Below are 23359 nucleotides of genomic sequence, written 5' to 3'. Positions count from 1 at the left end.
TTCTTTTGTTTTTTTGTCATATTCAGTTGCTGCCTGATTTTTACCTACTTCTGGTTTGATTTCCATTCCTGCTTGACGTCGATATGCTTCTGCTAAATTAAGCAGAGCAGTCATCTTAGATTTATTCCCCTCATGTTTCAAAACTTTCACTACATTTGGATCTTGTGAGGTCAGTAGATATGTGTGGAGTCCCACGATTTCAGATCTATACATGTAAAGGAGGCCCATCCCTCCTTTGGAATGGGAAATATATAATCTTGGTATATACTGATTTTTATAGATCATTTGGTGAGCATGAAGCATCCTTCTTGTTTTAATATCTAATCTGTCCAACACTTTTTGGTCCTGTAAGTTAGGACAGGAAGACCAAATTGATTTATAGCTTGGATCTTGTGTTAACACTGTTCTCAGGACTAATTTAAGTCTTCTAAAGTATTCCTTACTGAGTTTTATTTGCATTTGTTCATGTTTTATTGCTGATCCTTCATCAATTCCCAAGTATTTATACACTCTCTCTTTCTCAAGTTTTTTATATCACATTCTTGTCCCAAACTGATGTTTTCCTGGTGCTGCAGTTTTTCTCCTTTAAAGGTTGCTTTTGCACATTTATCAAGACCAAATGACATTTTAATATCATCTGAAAAAGTTTTGACTACCTTCAGCTGTGCTTTCGGTTCTTCTTCTGATGACTTATACAGTTTTAATTCATTGACAAAGAGTAGATGAGGTCTTTAGACTTTGTTGTTTTCTAGGAGCCAAATTGTAGCCATGGCCTAAGCTGTTAAGTAAACAGCTTAATGGGATAATGGCAGGGCAGAATAGCCCATAATGATTCTTTCCATGGTCTTGGAGATGAGGCTAGTCAAGCTTATGAGCTTATAATTCGCTGGGTTGGTTGATAGTCCCCTTTGTGCAGAGGGATTACTGTTGCTGTCCAACATTGTGCTGGAACATAGCCAGTTTCACAGGCTGTGGTTAAACAGGTATACAAGTGAGTCTGCTAGGTCATAATTTAAGTTATTTAAAAGCCAACCTGGGATGTTGTCTGGTCCCACTGATGTCGTGTTTTTTGGTCTTGGAGAAAGCCAAGATGACCTGCTCTCTTGAGATAATAGGCTGAGAAATGCTGGCAGGTATACTTTGGGGATGACTGGAGGGGACAGGAGGCTGAGGTTTGCTCCAAATCTGTTAATTACCAAGTTGGCTATTACCTCCAGTTGAGTATAGGTAGTGCCATCCGCAACCAGTTCAGCACAGAGCTGGGTATTTCCTTTTAGAGTTTGGTTAGTGTGCCATGTATGCAATTATACACAGAGGGAAATCTCTTCTTAATCCCATCCAGATGTACTAATGTAGCTTAACTTGATGTAATTAAAAAATATAAGAATCCCTGAAGCAATTGCAGCCCATTCTATAGCTACCTGATTATCAGACATAATGGAGTACTTATAATTATATTACAAGGCATGTCAGGCAAAGAAAGAGACTCTAATTTCTGGACTGTATTTTGCATCTTCTCCAGTCCTCAAAGATTTTTAATTTTGCTATATGCTGTAGCTGCAATAACTATCCAAATATGATTACAACAGATAACTCAATACCATTCTTAATGTGCTCAGAATTCTCTGTCTTGACCTTCTTATCTTCATTTCTAGTCTTGATAAAGTTGCATTATCCAAACACATTTCCTGGTTTCCTTCTATATAAGCTGTAACGCCACGCTGCCCGAACAAAATGTGTTCATCTTATAGTCAAGATGGAAAACAACCCCAGTCCACGTGATACTTTTGCCAACATTTTTCCACAGTCCTTTGCATAGATTAAACAACTCCATGCTTAGCTGCACTCAGGTGTTTTGTTGTATAGTGGTACAATATTCCTCACCATGATAACTGAGGGTACATTATGCATCTATTTTCTACTTCCATTTCTCCCCCTGACTTATGAATTTCCTACCTAGCTTTCCTTACAGATATTGGACATTTGAAATGTCTTTCAGGTTGTAATGCATATTTTAATCTATGATTCCAACTTACAATATTTCCATTAATGGCTCAGAAATCATTTTTCAGTTTATAAAATGCAGTCTTTTTCCTTACCCTAGGAGCTTTACAGCGCCCCACCCCCAGCAGTCATACCTTCTGCAGTAATTTTGTATAGTATGAGTTTCTTATGCTCGCTGTTTTCTTTTTTCAGTACCTATGGACTCCCCACAATGCCTCACTTTGCTTTTTACTGTATGTATATATGTAGAGTCTACATGAAGGCGAATTGACATCCACATAAAATAGTGCCTCTCTAAAGCTACAAGTCAAATTTTTGTTCAGAACTGTCCTCTTTAAATTACGGTGTCAGTACCTTACTTTCTGTTAAATTAAGACTTATTAATTTCCAAAATGGGGTATAACCTAAAAATTACTCAAGGTCCAAGGGCAACAACATTCACAAATAAAAAAAATGTTTGTGAAGCTATCTTGATCTTTATATCCTTGCATTGTTCTAAGCGGTTAAAATCAATGTTTACATTTGGTCTACTCCAAAATTGTGTCATGGGCCTTCTGCAATGCATTTTATGTCACAACATTATGACATTTATTGACATTGTTTTCATTTGCTGTTTTGGGTGCTCTGTCCCTTCATTTTAAATGGCAATACTTTGATTTAGCGCTTTCTTTGAAAATCAAAATGTCTGTATATTTTTTTTTCAGTAACTCTATTTTTTTCATTCTGCTATCTCCTAAACTGTGTATTAAACTAACAAAAAAATTTCTGAAAGAAGTCAATATGCAGACATCAGCTTGAATAGTTCTCCTCACCCAATCATTTATCCTATGAAGAGGAGGCACCACAGTTCCTGTTTGCATGTCTGAGACACCCATTTATCTGACATTGAAAACCACACTTACAGAGGTGGCCTTTCAGGGTCCGAGGAAATTTGATGTGCAACAATAGTTTCTATGGTGCTTACGTCAGCAAAAATTTGAGGAAACGTATGCCTCCAAATTCAGGTCTGGTTTGAGGGAAAGAAGGCAGGAAAAGATGCATCTTACAATGGAATTCTTTTTAAGAGTCTGTTAGAGAAATTTGTATAGAAAATAATGAGATATTTCATCCAAATCATGAGTAGTTTATACTGACAATACTGAGTAGCACAGAAGTACCACAAACAAGAAGAAATGCTTGTTTCTTCTAAATGTATATGTATCTCTACAGGGATCATCTTTTAAAAAGGCAGTTGGTGTTATGCTTAAGCTATCAGTAAGATGCTTGTGTTATCCATAAGCCACAGTTACCAAGACGTATATACTTTCAGATAAAAAGGTTTTATGGTGTGCCCAAAAGCCATTTTCCATTGTATATTTTAACTTAAACATAGAAACATATTCTGTAAAAACCATGCCACTTTTGTTTACATTATTGCTTTGAAAGAGTTAAGAAGCATGCGATATATTTTAGTTGATGAGATGTTATCCTAGTGTTTAACATGATGGTTTGTAATGTTTAAAGCCTAGAATTAAATTTAATAGTTCCCTTTTATTTCTTTCCTGAATTCAACGTAAACCAGTTAAATTCCTTATGCCTCTAAGTTAAAGAAATTGAAATGTTCAAGAAGGAATACTGCTTGCAAAAGGAAAATAAATAAATACACATAGCATACTGCTATCAAGGCCTTTCTCAAATGTTAGTGTTTTTATTATGAACTTAGCTCACTGTTTATTACCGAATGTTACCTTGGGTTGCAAGGCAAAGTTCTGGTTAATGCAGTAGTAACTATGATATCAATCAGAATGTTAAACACAGTATGTAATCTGCTTCCGGCATAAACATATTACTTGATTTTCTCAATGAAGCACTAACCTGTGCTTTATCACTACAGATTGCCTTTGAGGGTGCCATTAAATACATTAGTCAGTTTGCAATAGTTAAAAGCTAACACAGTTTTATAATTATCTTGGTCAGGTGGCTGAATCAGTAAATCTGTTCTTGAAATGCCAAGTACAAAAAGCAAATTGAAGCTTAATTGTTTGACTCTTACATTTCTAGCTGAATTGTCTACAGCAGATCTAAGTGCAACATTCTGCATACCAAATATGAATATGCTTTGTAGTGGACATAAAATGGGAAGGACAATCAAACACCACACAGTAATTCATTCTGCACAAGCAGTTCTTTGCATGATGATGCCCTGGGGATCTAAGACAAAACTTTCCACATTCATGCATTTTTAAAATTGTATGACTTTGCAATTCAGCATTCTGCTTATCTGGAATATTTATTGCACTCGTTTTAAATACATTTATTTAAGAAAGTGTAACGAAGCAACGAGAAAATATTCATAGCGCATAGCACATAGTATCCTTGGCTGTAATAGCATATTGTAAGTTAAACGCTGCGATGATTTAATTTATGTATTGACATACATTATTCACAATAAAGCAGTGATGCCTCAGCTCAAGGCTTTGTTATTTATAACTCGGTGATATTTACTTTGCACCCTCTCATGCAGTCTGTTGACCTCTGGCACCATACACATTACACAGTACAATTACATTAAGTATTCAGTTTTAGCTGGATAAGAACTTTGCTGTACAGCCCTGATAAATATGAAAACACCAGTTGCTGTTAGTATACAGTTCAGCAGGTTTATTCTGTGGTAAGATAAAATGAAGAAACGTGCACACTGCCTGTTGATGGCCTAGGATTGAAAAGGCCTTCTGTCAGAGCTGGTAATATTTCAGTGCATCAAAATAACATGAGTTTTGTCAGAGCTTTTCATCTGTATGCAGCTTATATCCTAGAAAGGTTGTAAACTATGGCAGGAGAAAGATCACAACAGACAGGTATAATCTTCTAATTGAATCAGCTGGAAGAATTTGATTCCCACATAACAGAATCGCTGTCACATGTGGAAGTAAATGTGATGCACTTTTTGCAATAAATACGCCTGGTGAACTAGATGTTGCCTTAGGTGGTGTGGTACTGAAGTCAGAGGTTACAGGTTAAAGGTACATTTAGCTATTTAGTGGCAGTAAGTAATGCAGAGGTCTGAAGAGCTGTTCAGGAGTCACGAAATACAAAAACAATCATTTCATAAGCTATAGTTACACTTGTTAGATTTAATTTGTATGTTATGACATTTTCTGAATGGTTCAGTCACAGACGATTAACACTCTTCAAAGCAATCTATAAAATACCATTCTTAGCACCCAGAAAATATGAAATAGCAAACACATTTCATAACAAAATAGAAAAGGAATAAAGAAGTTGTAACTTCCAAGAAACTGAAATGTAAAGGAGGAACACAGATTGTGATAACTGGTAAGAACTGCTTGGAACGACTTGTAATACATTCACTCTGTATCATGCATAAGCTGCCATTACAGTCACACTTTTCTTACATTCACTGCTTATTTCTGAAACAGATGTATATTCATATCCTTCCTTCCATACTTTTTCCAGTTCACTATATTTTGGGAGAGTTTTTCCATGCATCCATGCAATTATTTTTAATAAATGAAAATAAATAAATAAGCAAATAGATACATTCATAAATAGATAAATATATTATGCCCTGCATCAGTTGTGAGCTACATTTTTTTCTTTGATGTTAGCTCATATTTTGGGGGTTTTTATACAGGTATTCTCTTGAAATATGGTGTTTTTCTGAACACATTGATTATTGTGTGATCTTTATCAATTTCTAATATAGTTGTACATCATTCTTTGAGGGAGTTTGTGTAAATAGGTATAGGCTATTCCAGTAAGTGAGTCTGCACAGTTTGACACCTTAAACCTCACCGTGGTTTTGTAGTAAATTTAAATATCGACAAATTAAATTACCCAAGGTGAAAGTCAAATGTAAACTAAATCAAAAATTCAGTTCAGTAGAATAGTTTGTCTCAAGGGATGCTGATTTATGGGTCTGAAAACAAATTGAAATTTCATCATGTCACCCGGTGGGACAGAGGCAAGGTATCTGTTCATTCTGATACAGGAAATAGACTTGAACCACCAATAGGGCTCATTGAGGTTGGGAGACAGGATAAAGTAGCTAATGGCCAGATCTCCTATTCTGGACATGGGGGGGGGGGGTTATGGAAGCCTGATGCCTTTATGACCTCTGGTGGAGACTGGTAGCTTTAAAGGTCATCTACTTAAATTACATGGAGTAGTGTCAGTGTTTCTGAAGTAACTGCATGGTAGGTAACTCTCCAATAGACCCTCTAGTCCCTGAAACTACCATTGAGAATGACTTTCAGCAGAATCAAGGGGCCCTCCAGGTTAGGGGTTATACTAGGGGATTCTGGAAGGAGCAATCAAGGCATCTGGGGGTTTGGCATGTTTGAAAGTTGAGAAAAACAGCTAGAGGGTTGTGGATCACTCAGTCAGGTGAATTAATAATAATAACAATAATAATAATAATAACAATAATAATAATAACAATAATAATAATAATAATAATACAATTCCATTTTCATTAAATGAAATTTGGGAGTTATACCCACTATTTCTCAAAGTAATTTATAGTCATTATATATATATATATATATATATATATATATATATATATATATGCAAAATTAAATCAGATTCTGTTTAGAGAACACTCAATAAACAAACTGACAGTATTATAATTTGCAAACATAAAAAGAAATACAACCTATGGGGAAAAAGTTGCTGTCACTTAAAATGATAAACTTGATGAACTCCTATATTTTTCCATTATTCAAACTATTCGTATTTGATTTTTCTTAGTATTTTTTCACAAAAAAAAGGAAAATCACTGTCCAGGTTCATAATATAAATGTCATTTAATGAAATGCAAGGCTATAATGCATTCACTTATTTAGACCTGGTACTACAAAGACAGGGATTAAAGGTGGAAGACTCTCGATTTTCAACAAAAATAAATGTACCTCAAACAGTACAATGCATTTGAGCTTTTCATATTTAAATCACCATAGGCAAAATCTCAAACCAATTCCTTGCAAGCTATTGGTCCCCCACCATGATCCAGGAAACCCATAACATGTATCTAAGCTTACAAGAAACCCTCGCCATCCAACCCAATATCATACTCATGGGCAACTTTAATTACTTCACTTTTAACTGGGAATTGTATATATCATACACATATGCAGGCATAGAGATTGCTAGATATTGTAAACACAAACTCTCTGGATGAGATTGATATGGGGGGGTGCAAAGATACTGGATCTAGTACTCACTAATATGGGAGAGTGCTGCACACCTCCTTAATGCAATGTTCTCTCTGGTAAGGTCATACCACGAAATGGTCTCTTTTGTAGTAAAAACAAAACCTGGAATCCCAGCTAACCATGAAATGTTCAGGAACTACTTTAAGGCTAACTTCCTAATATTACGTGACAACCTGGCAAAATTTCAAGCCCCATAAACACTAAGACCACTGCTGCCTATGTGGAACTGTTCACCTTAAACAAGCATGTCAATAGCTGCTTAAAGGTAGCTGTACCCACCAGGAGTAAGTATAGAACCAACTCAAAAAATAAACCACCCTTGATCACATCATCAATAGGTTCTATAGCAGAAGAAAGAAAATCATGGCAAAAATTAGGAAGTGTAGCACCCATTAGGATAAAAGCCCTCTCATTAAACAAAACAAACAACTCAAATGGAAAATAAAGTATACCAAGGCCAAATCTGAGGTAAATCTGGCCTCCCAGTCCAAGGGCAACCACAAGGCATTCTTTAATTATGTCTGCAACCTCAATGGCAAAACACAGTTATATGCAGAGCTCATTGTTAATAGAGCCACCTGTAATGAGCCAGAAGATATAATAAACTTACTGGAAGACAAATTCAACTTTAACTTTACCTCTCTCTCTCTGTCAACCTCCCCCCAAAAAATACCATCAAATATAACACCCACTATCATCACTAAGGAGCAGGTCCTTAGTGCTTCCTCTCTAAGGCCAAGAACACTGCATTGATGGACCCAGAAAATATCCCAGCATGCCTTCTAGATAGAATGAAACTTGACCTATCAGGCCATCTGGAATACCTATTTAACTATAGCCTCCAAACAAGCTTTATATCTAAAAAATTGAGAACAGCAACAGTCATCTGTACATCTAGAGACCCTGGAAACTAGAGACCCATAAGTCACTAGTCTCATATGCAAAGCCATGGAAAGAATTATCATAGAAATGATCACTAACGACATAGGAGACCTCCAAATGCTGGAGCCAACCCAATTTGGTTTTGTCAAGGGCAGGTCATGCCTACTAAACCTGATAGACTTCTTTGAGAAGGTCACCACAGCAATGGATGAGGGCAAATAGTTCACACTCTCTACCTTGATCTGGCCAAAGCATTTGACACAGTACCCCACTTGGGCATTTTTGACAAACTCAAGAGGTTAGGCATAAATTTTTATGTCACCCAGTGGATAGCCAGCTGGCTCACAGACATAACCCAAAAAGTTAGACTTGGAGAATCCACAAAGAGGCCAGTCACAGGAGGAGTCCCTCAAGGATTAGTCCTGGGACAACTCTTCTTTGTTTTGGCATTTGCTTCTTTGAAGTCGAGGCCAATGTCAAGGACCTGTGGCTGACCAAATTTGCAGACAGTTGCAAATTAGGAGCAGTCACAGAATCTAACACTGACAGTAATATTCACCAGAAAGGGCTAACACAGACAAATAACTTGTGTCAGAGCCATGGTCTAAAACTAAATGCCAAGAAAAGCATAATAGTATCCTTCATGAAGTCATTCACCCATGATAACTATCATATTGACAATACACCTCTAAGAGTGGACCCAGTAGTCAGGGGATTTGGGGACACACAAAAGTAGTAATCTTGCCTTTGACCATCATGTGTCTACAGTAGTGAGGAAAGTGTTCTATTTTCTGCAACTTATAAACTAAGTATGCCATCTAGGTCCAAGGAAGTCATTGTTCTACTGTATTTGGCATTCATCAGACCTATCATTGAGTACAGTTCCTCCTTTAGTATGTACCTAACCAGGCATGTGCAACAACTGGAACGTCCACACAGGTTCCTCATTAAAAGAATACAGGGCGTAAGTAACATGTCCTATGCAAATGGCCTCAAAGTCCTATCCCTGTATTCTGTCTCCTACAGGCAGTTGAGGGGAGACCTATGTCTTGCATAAAAGGAATTGTCAGACCCCAGCAGGATGAACTTCCTGCATATCTACAAAACAAACCACACCAGAATTATCCATTCTAGAGACCTAAACCTTGCTTGTGATATAAATAGTACCTGCTGGAAAGACAGGCATGCATCCCAGACACTACCCCTTCTATGGAACAGACTCCCTATCCATGCGGGACAGAATTCCTCCATAACCCAATTCAAGTGTAACTTGGACAATTGGATGGGCAATTTAAAAGTTCATCCCTCGTTTGGCAGCTATGTCTCTGACGGACACAGGCAGTCTGTAAATGGTTCATCTCCCAGGCCCCTGCCAGTATATTCTTTACCCAAGCCCAATGTTTACATTTATCAGGGGTACCAGAACTTATCAGGCATTTGGCAGACATGGCTAGGTTTAAAAAGACCCTAGTGATCATTAGCCTAATACACACATATGAAACTATGAACCTATCATAAGATGATATATCAAATTGCTAGAATGTCATGCCCACTGTAATGATTAGTTTGGTGCAGAAAGTCATTAATATATTGTCTTTTTTTAAGCTGCAAGGTTAGTTTAACATTATTGTTATTTGAGGCTATGGATAGATATAACTAGTTTCCTGTAATTTCTAAGAATATGTTGCCAAAACAGCTTTTTTCTGCATGCTTCCTCACAGCATTCTATACAAAGCTGGATGGGAAACAGCAGCTTTAATGGCTAATCCAATCAGGAAAGAAGGGAGGGAGTGGGAGGGGTTTCAGTATGTGATTGACAGATACCTTGTAAAGAGGATAAGTCATAACTGTGGGACAGATTGCTGGTAATATTATGGCATGGGAGGCAGAGTCAAGCTAACATGTCAGCATAGCAAATATCCTCTGTGGTGTGCATGGTTAGAGTATGTGATGCTACAGACTGCTCTACTCCACTTCCCCTGCCCAACTCACTATTTGTGCTCTCCCAAGACCTGGGCAAAATTACCAGAGACACTTAAGAATGAATGGTACATCCAAATAGCTGGTGGTCAACTGGGTTCACATAAAAGGGGAGGGGGAGAAGTTCATAGCAGAGAATTGTAAACATGAAAAAGGCAATGCAGTTACTGAAAGCACTGCAAAGCCAAATTTCTTTAACTGAAGGTAACAATTATGATGGGGAGCAGTGCAATTTTGATATTGATATGTAACAAAAATAACAAACAAGCAGTAACTCAGTAGAATCAATAAAAGCACAAATAGTTGTACAACACCAGATAGCAATACAATGGCAGACAGATCACAAATAAGTAGTTTAAATGAAAGGGAATAACATGGACATAGCAATTATCCCAATAAAATCAGCAAGGATGGAAACAATGTAATCGTAAGGAATTGTATAAAAGGTAGATAACCCAATAATGAGAAGTATGAGCACTTTAAACTAGTTAACCCAGGAGAAGAAAAACGGTATCCAACCTTGTAGTCGGCTCCCTGACTGGGAGGGGTTTTACCTAATAGTACATAAAAGGGGACAGATGGAAACTATATCCAACCTTGTAGTTGGCTCCCTGACAGGGAAGAGTTTTACCTAATAGTACATAAAAGGGGACAGGTGAAAACTATATCCAACCTTGTAGTCGGCTCCCTGACATGGAGGAGTTTTACCTAATAATTAGTACATAAAAGGGGACAGGTGAAAACTATATCCAACCTTGTAGTCGGCTCCCTGACAGGGAGGAGTTTTATCTAATATTACATAAAAGGGGACAGGTGAAAACTATATCCAACCCTGTAGTCAGCCCCCTGACAGGGAGAAGTTTTACCTAATAGTACATAAAAGGGTACAAGTGAAAACTATATCCAACCTTGTAGTCGGCTCCCTGACAGGGAGGAGTTTTACCTAATAGTAAGTACATAAAAGGGGACAGGTCAAAACTATATCCAACCTTGTAGTTGGCTCCCTGACAGGGAGGAGTTTTACCTAATAGTAAGTACATAAAAGGGGACAGGTCAAAACTATATCCAACCTTGTAGTTGGCTCCCTGACAGGGAGGAGTTTTACCTAATAGTACATAAAAGGGTACAGGTGAAAACTACATCCAGCCTTGTAGTCGGCTCCCTGACAGGGAGGAGTTTTACCTAATAGTACATAAAAGGGTACAGGTGAAAACTATAGCCAACCTTGTAGTTGGTTTCCTGACAGGGAGGAGTTTTACCTAGTAACTGGCACCTAAAAGGGTACAAGTCAAAACTATATCCAACCTTGTAGCCGGCTCCCTGACAGGGAGGAGTTTTACCTAATAGTAAGTACATAAAAGGGGACAGGTCAAAACTATATCCAACCTTGTAGTCGGCTCCCTGACAGGGAGGAGCTTTACCTAATAGTACATAAAAGGGTACAGGTGAAAACTATATCCAACCTTGTAGTTGGTTTCCTGACAGGGAGGAGTTTTACCTAGTAATTGGCACCTAAAAGGGTTCAAGTCAAAACTATATCCAACCTTGTAGTCGGCTCCCTGACAGGGAGGAGTTTTACCTAATAGTACATAAAAGGGTACAGGTGAAAACTATATCCAACCTTGTAGATGGTTTCCTGACAGGGAGGAGTTTTACCTAGTAACTGGCACCTAAAAGGGTACAAGTCAAAACTATATCCAACCTTGTAGTCAGCCCCCTGACAGGGAGAAGTTTTACCTAATAGTACATAAAAGGGTACAGGTGAAAACTATATCCAACCTTGTAGTTGATTTCCTGACAGGGAGGAGTTTTACCTAGTAACTGGCACCTAAAAGGGTACAAGTCAAAACTATATCCAACCTTGTAGTAGGCCCTCTGACAGGGAGAAGTTTTACCTAATAGTACATAAAAGGGTACAGGTGAAAACTATATCCAACCTTGTAGTTGGCTCCCTGACAGGGAGGAGTTTTACCTAATAGTACATAAAAGGGTACAGGTGAAAACTATATCCAACCTTGTAGTTGGTTTCCTGACAGGGAGGAGTTTTACCTAGTAACTGGCACCTAAAAGGGTACAAGTCAAAACTAAATCCAACCTTTTAGTAGGCCCCCTGACAGGGAGGAGTTTTACATAGCTGTTGGTACCTAAAAGAGCACAAGTCCAAATTATATCTGGAAAAGCCAGAGTAATAGGCTAATAGGACTAGATGTTGCACTTCAGGCAGTTAGTCTGAACCCAGATGTGAAAAATGGCATGATGGTAGAATCTCTTTCTTCTTCCTTTTCTCAAGTTTGTTGCACAGCTATGCACAGTGGTCAGCAGTTCAGCAGATGCCAAGTCTCACATTAGTACTAAAGCTGCCACCGAGCATGAATCTACAACATAGAAGGATTACCACAGCAATGCTGCACATGATCTTAGCCAAAAGGCTAAACAGATAGGAATGATAACAACTGTTGCTTCTTCTTTGAACAGGAACAATTTGGAGTAGCAGTCAAGATCCATTTCAGGCAGGCAAATCCTTCAGTTCAATTCAGGCCAGCCAACAAAATAATTTTACTTAAAAAAAGTTTTATTCAGCACTGCAAACTTAGTTTAGTTGGCTTATGAGCTGAACATAACAATCATTAATGAAACATATTCATTATTAGTTTCACTAAAGTATTAAAAGAACATGAATATTTACCTCTGTATGACCACAGTGCCTACCATTTGCACATGAACAGCAAAGGCCTGTGATGATGTTCACCTGGCAATTTTCATCTATTTATTTTTTAATTTGTACATTTATTGAACTAAATATATGTTTTTAGTTAAATAAACATTAGTGGTGATCCTATGGGAAGTGTCAAAAGCCTTCTCTTCTTTGCCATCCTGTGTTCATTGGTTTGATAAAGGACAGAAAACCTATAAATATCAAATCGTATAATATAGAGTCACAGACTGCTGGTTTGAAAGTGCAGCAGAAGATAGTAATAATATGAGGTATGTTTTTTGTCTTAATCCTGGCAGGTGAAAAGATATGACGCTGGGGCTTGCAGTCATTAACTAAGAGGGAGTGGCTGTGCATTAAAGTAACTTGCCATTTGCCCAGAATTCTGATTTTAAGGACTAGTTTATATTTATGTGAAATAAATTTTGAAAAATCTACACGCTGGCTGCTGTTTATGTAAAATAACGTTGAACTTGTCCCTGATGTAGCAGAATGTTCCTGACTTTACCTCATATTTCTGGTATGTGCCTAATATAATCTGTTGTTTTCGAAATCATTGAGAATGGCATTCTCTAAATAATGGCAAAGGGCTGGCTGTGGAAGAAAGCAACTTTCCCCATTTGCCATTGGCTTCTTTTAAAGTCAGGCTGAATTAATGTGCATTTGCATGAAATAAGTTAAAACATTTATTCTTTGGCTACAGTTTGTATCAAACAAAGTTGAAAACTGATTCTGTTGGAAGCCCTGACTTTGCCTGATAATTTTAGTCTGGCAAATCATTATATATTGCAGTACCAAAGTAAGGGGGGATTGGATGCAGATGAAAGCAACTCACTTTTTTGTCATATGCTTACATGAAAGTTCTGGATTTACAAGACTAATGTGCATTGATTTAGAATAATTTGCCGTGTGTATATATATATATATATATATATATATATATATATATATATATATATATATATACTCTTTCAGCTATTTGTATACATCTGAATTTTCATAGTTTATTACCCATCATAAAATACATGTCAGTGCAAACACCAACAGCTTTCTAGTATATTAGAACAATATTTAAAATATGTCTTTGAGTTTGCTCTTGATAATTTGGTTAATCAATTAAGCAGTATTTTTATCAGAAAAACATGAGAGGTACACATCAAAGAGGTGGTAATTTCTGGATGTGGCTAGGGCCTGTTACTTACCCACTTGTTTGCTAAGTTTATACAGTCTGGTTTTGAAGGAGCAATGCATTTTTATATGAAATAAAATAGAATATTTGGGCTAATGTGTGGCTGTGTGAAACAAATTTGAAATGCAGTATTGTCTCCATATTTATGTATTTATTTAATCATTCCTTTATTTATTTTACCACAATGCAACATCTACACAGACAACAATGGAGTTATAATTGCTGAGTGTAGGGGTTATCAGTGGATCGTAATGGTTAAACCTGGCTGTCATGATCCATGATCAAGTTTGGTAGTCATTAGGCTGGTGTTGCTGGACTAATGTGCATTTGTGTAATCCAAGTTGGAAAACATTTCTGTGACCATTTTTTAATAACAGCTTTACAGCTAAGGTATATCGACACAATCCCATATTCCAGGTCGAGTACAGAGTAGTAAAATATCAGCCCTTATGTTACCAAGTGGGTTGCTAACTCACTCACCGACAAATCACACTCAATCATAGTTGGGGACTTTACCTCAACCAGCAGACCTGTCACCAGTGGGATTACACAAGGGTCAGTGATGGGCCCCCTAGTGTTTGAAATATACTTCACAGATGTTCAGGCCAAAAGAGAGGGGCTGACCCTGACTAAGTTTGCTAATGACTGCAAATTAGGTGCAATCATTGAATTCCAAAATTATGTCAATATACTTCAATAGGGACTTGCACAAACCAATGATCGGTGCCAAAAATGCATTATCATCCCCTTCAGTAAAAACGATATCTCTGCAGACTATCATATAAATAATAGTACCTTAAGTAACAACTCAGTAGTGAGAAACTTGGGAATTCAAATTGACTGCAGCCTAAATTTTGACCACCATGTGTCTACTGTGGTAAGGAAGGCATTCTACATTGTACACCAGATTAGCAAAGGCATTATCTCAAGAGCGAAAGAGGTCATAACTCCTCTGTACTCGACCTGCATCAAGCCAATAATTGAGTACAATTCTCCCTTTGGTATGCACCTTACCAGGCTAGTGCAACAGCTTGTTTGGCCTCGGAGATTTCTAACCAAAAAAAGTCAGGGACTCCAGCAAGTCATACACTGACAGACTGAAATCACTGTCACTGTACTATAGCATACAGACTACTTAGAGGAGACTTGTGCCTGTCCTACGGAGCAATTTCAGATCCAAACCTAATGGAAATGTTGCAAATCCACAAGTCAAATGGGGCAAGGGTCACACACACCAGGGACCTTAATCTGGCCTGTGACATAAATAGGACCTACTGGAGAGACAGATATGTCTCTCAGAGATTACCACTCCTCTGGAATAGGCTACCAAGTCTCATCAAATAGAATCCTTCTATGACCCTGTTTCAGGGTAGTCTGGGTAACTGAATGGGAAACCATAAATACCTGCCATGGTTTTCAGCTATGACCCTCCTAGATATGGACAGTCATTGCTAACTAAGATCTCAAGTTTAGGAAAGGTAGTTTATATTGGGTTTGTGTAGTATTATTTTGGGTACACGTGGCTAGGCTTATAAAGACCTTTGGGTCAATAACCTAGTAACCATCTATGAACCTATATAGAGTCAAAAGATATAACTGAAGGGTACAAACATTCATGGATTATAATGATAACCATTCTAATATTCTTAAATCAAGAAGGTGAATCCAAAAGAAAATGAGCATTTATGTGTGGTCCTAAAAAAGGTGTATAGAGAAGGAGGGAGTGACCCATTCTTTGAGGACCACCCACTTGTGTTAGCAAGCATATGTTCAAGGTAAAACTGGTTATTGAATTGTAAAGATGAGTGGTGGTGAAAATGCGTGTATGGGGGTGTTGGAAGCAAAATAAAACCTGCTGGTGACCAAGTCTTGGTTTGCTGATTAAAAAAGGAGCTATGATTTGTAAAGAATAATATGAGTAGAATAGAAAAAGTTAAGTAGGACAAAGGTAAAGGGAACCAAATGCATGTCTACATTTTTGAATTATATTTCACTATGCAAGCCTCTATCTCCTGTACAAAAGTACATTTTGCAATATAAATCTGTAATGGCAGTGCATTATTCATGGTGCCCTTTAGATAGTATTTGCAAACATGGATAAAAATGTTCAATTTCAGTAAAGTTAAAAAGAAATGTTCACCATGCTAAATGTACACTAATAAAATGTAAACTCATAACCTTAGCAGTTAGCACAATTTTTAAGACAAACTTTCAAAGTGCTAATCCTAAGAGTCTACAGCAATAAATCATTGAGATTCAATATGAGACATTTTGCAAAATTAAGTGTGTATAAATTTTGAACTTGGATATTTCTAAAGGGTCTATATCGCATTGTTGAACTTGTATAAGTTTGAACGATGTAATATTGAAACCAAAACTCCGAACTGCACAAATAGCGAAGCCACGGCACATCGATTTTTTTCCCAAGGGAAAGAAATCGGTAGGTCATTTTCGGGGCTTTGCTATTTCCTTCACTGTGGTGCAATCTTGGAGTATGTATATTTAAGTAGGGGGTGTGTGGGGCCACAGCCCCCCATGTTGGGGTTGTGGGGGACGAAACCCCCCAGTTTAGTTTTAGTTTAAGGTTTATGTTTTATTTTTATTTTTTTGTTAGGGAACAGAGATTTTTTTCCCTGGGAAAAAAAATCGGTGTTCTGATTGTTTGTTATTGTGCGTTTTCGGACTTTTGGGTTTGATATTACATTGTTCAAACTTATACAAGTTTGATGATGTGATATAGACCCATTTTTAAATGTTCATAAAAAATACAGTAGAGTGGTAATTATTAATATTTTCAGAAGAGACTTTCAGAATACACATTTTTTGATCTTTGGTCATGACTGAAGCAGCACTGCAGAATTACATCATTTTGTAACCATGCAACAAAAAAGAAACAGCGTCTCTATACAGAATGTGAAATAAGAAATACGAAAATCATAAAGTGAATATAACAATCAAGACTAACACAAACTCTAAGGCTTGGAAACTTTTTGTGCTAAAATAATGCAACAATCCAACTTACTTTAAAAACAGTACACTTGTAAATAGTCATAACCTTATTATAGTCCTTACAACTAAGCTCTTAAAATCCAGTTAAATAATGAAGAATGTAGATAAATAATCAAATAATGGATTATTGCAATAAATCTCTTAAAAACAAAAAATACATTGTTTTATAGGGGGTAGGTACAGAAAATCATATACAATCTTCCTTTACAAGAGGCACATTTTATTGTCTTACAAAATTGCCTTTCTTTCTTAATTTTATAGATTCTCTTAGTCACCTCTATGGATTACACTTCACATGTTTGCCACAGAGTATTCATGAAAGTAACTTCAGAAATTATTTACTTTTACAAAAACAAGTAATTAAATGTCAGTCACATCTCAACTCATCCAAATGTTACAGTATTAATTACATAATTAGAATTTAACCAGACAAAGTTAAGAAAGAAAGGCAAGTGTATAGAAAAATAAAATGTATATTTTCATAAAGACAGTTTTATATTATTTTCAGTGAACATAAATACATTTGCAGTTGTTACCCTCAGGCATATTTAATAGTTAATTAATTGATTGCTTAACTGACATTTTGTTTTATTTAAATGAAACTTAAGAATTTAGTAGTGTAAACTCTGATGAAGAACTTGACTATCTGAAAGTTTATTCTTTTAAATTATTTTTTATAACATCAGCTTGGATAGTTCTGTACCTGCAACTAGTCTTATCCTTGTTTTATGTTTTCAGGTTTCTACATTTGATGCATTTATTTTATTTGAATATAGTAATCAAAGAAGTCAATTAGATGATCATGACAGGACAAGATAACCATTCTAGTACAGTAAACTGAGCTTTTTCAAGTTAAAAAAATGTCTTCTTGAACACGACTAAATATTAACTGTATCCAAAAATGTTAACAATCTTTTAAAATGATTATGTCAAACATCTTTAATAGACATCTACATGGCAGTAATATAATATTTTACTAATGCTGAAAGATCATAACCAAGGAACAAGTATCTGGGTCTGATGGCACATTCCAGGCTCCTAAAGGTAATTATGGACAGTCCTATGTATTACTTATAAGAAACAAATGGTCATTAGCTCATTGTTAAGGTAACTGACATATGGTACCAAAATACATGAAAAATATCCACTTTAAGAAGTACATACTGTGCACTGACCATTTATTCCAGGAAGGATAGAGACATGTTTTGAGGACATGAGCCACGGATTATCAAATGTTATGATCTGAGTAAAAAAAGTTTTGAATGACAAATGACTTGAGAAAAAATTTCCTGCAGACTCCCTGTCCAAGTCTGTGCAGAATTTTTCTGCACATTTTTTCCCTATAAGGATAGAGTAACATTTCTATAAATAATATATTGGATGTTTCATATTGAAGATGTCCCAAAATGATTCAATGACCTGGGTCATTTTTATAGAAGCAAACTTCAGCATAAAAACTTGGGTAATATATTGCATTAAGCATAGCCACATTCCAGACAGAAGCAGTAGCTTGAAAAATTTAGGAATTGAAACAAGTCTAAAACTTGTATATGCGCCAATAATGGAAAATGTTTTTATTGACTCATTTGATTATTTATTTTTATAGGAACTCATTTGATTATTTAGTAATATGTGTGTGGGTTTTAACTTTCCATAACCTTCTTTCATTTCTTATACATGGTGTTTACGTTATTGCAAAATTCTGTCTAAAGAGGTTTCATATTATCTGCATAAAACAACCCTTCTAGCAGAGTGCACAGTGACAGTAACAATGACCCCTACATAATTCTCACAAATTGTATGCCCAGAATGTTTTGGCAATTTGATAAAAGTCTCATAGAAAGTAAAAGGAAATAATAACACTCTTTCATCAGTAAACAGCTATCAGCTAAGTATGGAGAACTGTCGCCAGTAGTGCAGAAGAAAGTTCAAATCTCAAGATTAAAAAAACAAAAACAAAAACAAAAAACAATATATATATATATATATATATATATATATATATATATATATATATATATATAGACACACATACACACACACACACACACACACAATATATATATATATATATATATATATATATATATATATATATACACACACACACACACACATATATGTTTTTATATACATATATATATGTGTGTGTGTGTGTGTGTGTGTGTGTGTGTGTGTGTGTGTGTGTGTGTGTGTGTGTGTGTGTGTGTCTACTTCATTTTGTTTAAAACTCATTTCATTGAAACTCAAATGACTGGGACCAAGTCACTGAAAGCTCACTTCACTGAAAACTCATTTCACTGAAACTCATTTTGTTGAAAGTTATATATGATCTTTTCCCCACTGTAGTGCGATCCTGGAGTTAGTATATATAGTAAGGGGGAATTGAGGTGGGTGTAACTGTCTTATGCTGCACATAGCCTAACAAACTTAAACAATACTCAAAGAAAGAAACCTGCCCCCTACTTCAATAAAATAGCTAAATTTGCCGGGTGTATAACACTTCGACAAAACAGCAAAAGTTCGAACACCATATGTTCGAACTTCTAACCTCGAAGTGCAAAACCTTCGAATGCTTAGAACAGTGATTTTTTTTCCCAGGGAAAAAAAATCGCTGTTCCAAGAAAACACACACATAACGCAAGCACACCAAAATAAATAATCCACACATATACACTTCACAAAACCCTACTTCTAACCCTACACTAAACCGTACATACACTACTATCTATCCACTTACCTTAACCCAAACCTTAACCCTAAGGTCCGTAACTATTGCACACTCACCTTACCCGCTCCCTAACCCTAAGGTCTGTAAATATTGCACACTCACCTTACCCACTCCCTAACCCTAAGGTCCGTAACTATCGCACACTCACCTTATCTGCTCCCTAACCCTAAGGTCCGTAACTATTGTGCACTCACCTTAACCCGGTCCATTCGCACACTTACCTTAACCAGGTCCGTAACCTTTGCACCACAGTGGAGGGAACAGTGAAGCCGCAGAAATGGCCCACCAAATTCTTTCCCTGGGAAAGAACTCGGTGTTCCGCGGCTTCGCAATAATCAGTTTTCGAACTTTACAGTTCAAATATATGGTGTTTGAACTGCTGAAGTTTCGATGAACTGATAGGAACCCAAATTTGCCACCAGTCTCCCTCATAGGACCTACCTTTAATAGCTTAAAGCAATTAAACTGGCTTGAACTGCACAACTACCTAACATATTCACATCTAACTACAGCACACAAGCTCATTTGTCATCCAGAAAAATGCCCTGCACTGCAAAACTTATTACTGCCTACTGTCCAGCAAGGGACCTCTGCTTTAGTAACAAATTCTTATTACTTACAAATGCAGGGGACTTGCTCTATTCCCAATACATTGCTAAACTCTGGAATAGTATCCTCATACAAATAAAACTCTTCAACAAACTTAGTAGTTTTAAATCACTGTTTTAACAACATCTTAACCAGTCCTTTTCCTGCACATGCTCATCACAAGATTAAGACTTTGTGTTCAACATATGATACTTTCCAAATACTCTCCTTAAACAGAAAGCTTTCAACCTCTAACTGAAATGGCAAAACTATTTTTTATACATAACTGGTGCTTGTATAATCCTCTAAGTTGCACTTTCTCTTTAGTAACATCCACCTCTGTAAAATCTTAAAATGTATAAATTTAACTACTGCTTGTGTATAAATGTAAATAGAAACGTAACTACAATGTGTTTAAAATGTGATATAAGCAAATGGAGCTTTTCTCACAGGCCTCCACTGAAAATGGGTATTACCCAGATGGACTTTCCCAGCAAACGAAGACAAATAAATAAATAAAACAAATGCGTGTGTGTGTGTGTGTGTGTGTGTGTGTGTGTGTGTGTGTGTGTGTGTGTGTGTGTGTGTGTGTGCTTTTTGATATAATGTTTGCATATCTATATATCTGTGTGTGTGTGTGTGTGTGTGTGTGTGTGTGTGTGTGTGTGTGTGTGTGTGTGTGTGTGTGTGTGTGTATGTGTGTGTGTGTGTGTGTCATCATCATCAGCAGCCTCCTTTTTCCCATTTTTTCTATATGGGGTGGGGGTATCATGTTGACTGTCACCATCTCTCTAAGTTCAATGCCACACTCCTGCCTTCTTCGATGCCTATGCAAGATTGTCACAGTTCTTCTCTCACACAGTCCATCCACCTTCTTGCTGGATGTCCTCGCTTCCTCTTACCTGATTCCTGTCTGTCCCAAGTCTTCTTCTTGGATTATCTTCTGCTTTTCTGTGGATGTGTACGAACCATGATAATCTGTCATCTTTGATCGTTTCTGCAGTTGGAGCTACTTTGGCATCTGCTCTTATGTCCTCATTTCTTCATCTGTCCCACAGTGTTCATCCTACCTCCCATCTCAGGCACTTCATCTCCAGCACCTTTAGCTTCCTCATCTGCTCTGCCTTTACTGCCCAGGTTTCTGCACCGTACAGTAGTACTGATCGCATCACTGTCTTCTACACCTTAGTCTTCAGTTTCTTTGGCATTCTTCTGTCATAGACTACACCTGAGACTGTATGCCAGATGGCTTCAGCCCCTATGATTCTAGTTTTGACCTTTTACTTCAGACTTCCCTTCTCCTCAACCACCCCTCCCAGATACTTGAAGCCGTTAACCTGTTCCACTATCTTCCCTTCTGTCTCATTTCTCAGCTTCTTCTGATTTCCCCAGTTTACTGCCATTACCACTGCCTTATCTGTAGTTAGTTTCATTGTATGTGCCTTCAGATTTTCATTCCATCCCCCTATCCTTTGCTGAAGTTCTTGTTCAGAGTCTGTCTGTAATGCCACATTAGTCTGCATACAGCATCTTTGTTGATCTGTCCCCTCCAACCTGTTTGCTAATGTAGTCCAACACATTATGAACAGCAGTGGTCTCAGAGATGAACCCTGCTGCATGCCCACTCCCACTGGGAACCCCTCTATGAGACAGAACACTGTTTTCTACTTGAATCACTGGGTCGTTGTACATAGCCTGCAGTAGTTCTACCAATGTTTCTGGGACTTTGAACCACTGCAGTACTGCTCAAATCAGCTTTCTTGGGACCTTGTCATATGCTTTCTCCAAGTCTAGGAATGCCCAGTTAGACTCTTTCCTCATCTCTAGCTTCTTCAAAACTATATGTCTCATTGTAAACTTCAAGTCACTTGTGCTACATCCTGATCTGAATCTGAACTGCTCATTTTCCATCTTGCATTCTACTACTCTGTGTATCCATTTATCAATCACCCTCTCCATAACTTTCATGCAATGTGACAGGAGTTTGATGCCTCTGTACTGCCCAAAGTTTTGGATATCCCCTTTGTTCTTGTACACTGGCAGGTGTATGCTTATTCTCCAGTCATATGGGATACACCTTTTTATTCACACTGCTATGAGTACCCTCAGGAGTCATTTCTCCTTTATCTCACCCAGTATCTTTATCATGTCTGCTGTGACCTCATCTGAGCCTTCTACTTTCCCCTGACTTCATTTTCCTTAGTGCTATTCTTAGGGTGGGCTCCTCTTCTTTTCTCATCATAGGCTGTGCCTGGGGCAGTACAGCTTCTGTGGGGTTTTATTCATTCAGAAGCTGCTGGAAATACTTCTTATATCTGCTTTTGAGGTCTTGTGGACTGGTGAGCAAGTTGTTGCTGGTTTCCCTTATGAAGGGTGTCTGTCTTCTTTATGTCTCTGTCTTTGCCTTGCAACTGGATGTAGCTTCTTTGTGCCACCTACTGAGTCACTTTCCAGAAGATGATAGAGTAAGATGATAGAGTGCCTCTGATGCTTTCTTCTTTGCTATTACAACTCATTTCTTAGCTTCTTTGTTAGCCAACCAGTATTCCTTCCTAGCCAGTCAGTCTTTTCAACCTCCCACTTTTTCCTGCACAACTTCTTTCTTTTGATGACTTTCTGAACTTCTACATTCTACAACCAGCTTTCCATACGTATCTTACTTCCATACCTGGCTCAGCCACATATCAGTTCTTTAGTCCTCACAAATGCTGTTTTCAGATGTTACCATTCTTCTTCAACTCCACCTATTTTTTTCCTCTTCTTGGGGTGCTAGAACCCTGAGTAATGCCTTGAACTGTTGCACTTTCTCTCCAGTCAGTTTCCAGGTCTTCAGCCTGGTCTCTGTTGATCTTAGAGCCTTCTCTGGCCACTGCTTGCAGCTGATTGTGGCAACCATTGGTTTATGCTGCAGGCTGACTGTTTCACTGGGGATGGCTTTACAGTCATTGATTCTACCCCAGTGTCCTTTCCTTATTAGGAGGAACTCTACCTGAGTGGCATGGTGGCCACTCTTGCATGTGATCTTCTGACTGTTTCTCTTTCTGAAC

The sequence above is a fragment of the Protopterus annectens genome, chromosome 7.part0, assembly GCF_019279795.1.
Source record: "Protopterus annectens isolate FY-2018-M chromosome 7.part0, PAN1.0, whole genome shotgun sequence".
Lineage (NCBI taxonomy): Eukaryota > Metazoa > Chordata > Ceratodontiformes > Protopteridae > Protopterus > Protopterus annectens.
This window is presented reverse-complemented; position numbering follows the sequence as displayed.